General features: G+C 43.3%; 1 pseudogene; it reads right to left on the minus strand.

Moving 5' to 3' along the window:
• Positions 1 to 1,033: 1,033 nt before the first annotated feature.
• On the minus strand, positions 1,034 to 1,275 carry LOC144684039 (cytochrome c oxidase subunit 7B, mitochondrial pseudogene; annotated as a pseudogene).
• Positions 1,276 to 1,657: the final 382 nt, after the last annotated feature.

Below are 1,657 nucleotides of genomic sequence, written 5' to 3' on the forward strand. Positions count from 1 at the left end.
GCTCTATTTTGTGAATTAAATCTAAACCTCTGCATCATGACTGAGGGCTTGGGTTGGAAATGACCCTTCATGAGTTCCACCAAATCATCACAATTTTTTGAATCTGGGGCACTGGATGCCCTCAAACTTTGAATCAAACCATAGGTTTTGCTCCTACAAGTACTCAAGAGGATCACTCGCCTCTTCTCTTCCCCCGTAATCTCGCTCGCTTGAAAAAAGAACGTGAGGCGTTCTATGTATTGAGACCAATCAGCTGTGGCTGGTTCAAAAGGATCAATTCCAGAAAACTGTGGCATTTTGAGAGGTGATAACTTGTTCAATTCTAATAGAACTTGCTACTTACAATCACCAGGCGAGGTACAGTGCCAATTCCTTTTTAACTTGATTTCTTCTGTTCAGCCCTGTTTTATCCTCATCACCAGTTTGTTGTAGGGTGGCCGAGTTGCACTATTAAAGGTAGAGTTGATCTGCATACACTTTTTGGGTGGAAACATTAAGTTTATTTACAATATACTCAGCAGCAGCTACACGTGTGCCTTCAACTCCAACTCTAACACTACACTGACTGCTGAGGTAGCCCGTGCTACTCTCCTATTGGTTATTACAGATCATGTGATCTCTCCTAACACCTGTTATTCTTAAAGGTATGTGGCACACTAAATAAAGCCATAATTACTACACCCATGTTGCTGAAGTTGGGTGGGTCAGGGGGGAGATCTGGTATCGCTTCATCCTCCACCTGCCCCTGCTGCTACCCCTGCCCCGATTGCCACCCCGCTTACACTTTTGGCTGTGAGGGACTGCCAGTGAAGAGCAGCTCATTCTTTTGAAATGTTCTCCTGAGCTCCCAGGCCTCAGCCTCACAGCACCTCATGGATACCCAGTTTTTTTTTTAAAGTTTCTATAATTTATTGATTTACTATGAGACCCAATATACAGAGGTAATCAGTATAGTAGAAGCCATGAGCCTAGAAGCAAATTTGCAATCTAGCCCATCTGTACTCAATTTCTTGCAAACACTTGATCCATTCCTCTAGCCTTCCCTCCAATGTTGAGGGGTGATCTTGTCGATAGCAGAGATGTTCCATGTGAGTCCAGACTGCGTCGCAACATAACTCCAACACAAGCAACACAGAATGCTAATCCTCCTACAAGGATAGCATTTCCATAATTGTCATGAAAGTCAGGACCAGTTTTGTGGTGAGCTTGTCTTGTTACAATTTGTTGAATGCTCCGATCAAACAGGGAAAGCAGACTCTTGGTCAAAGGCACCATTTCCATCACGCGTTTATTTGACTGCCAAATCTGTTCTGTGCAAGTTGTTGTTATTGTTCTTTCCCTTTGCTTTTCATTATGCATTTTACCTGTGATTCCTCCAGATTCTTCATTTTTATTTTGTACCATGATGTTGTCTGATTAATTTCTTCCCAGTTTGAAACTTCTTGGCTATCTCCTTTATCTCCATTAGCCTGCAGGAGAAAGTTTCTCACCTCCCCCATGTGCACAGGCTATAGTAAAATGTGCGAGGAATGAACTATGGGCAGAATTTTCCACTTTTGAAGCTAAGTGCAGTGGCGGGCGGGTTCCACAAGGCATTTCCCGCTGGTTGGAATGGCGGAATATCGCAAGCAATTTTGCGCTCGGAAGCTCATTAATT

The sequence above is a fragment of the Cetorhinus maximus genome, chromosome 8 (genome assembly GCF_964194155.1).
Source record: "Cetorhinus maximus chromosome 8, sCetMax3.hap1.1, whole genome shotgun sequence".
NCBI lineage: Eukaryota > Metazoa > Chordata > Chondrichthyes > Lamniformes > Cetorhinidae > Cetorhinus > Cetorhinus maximus.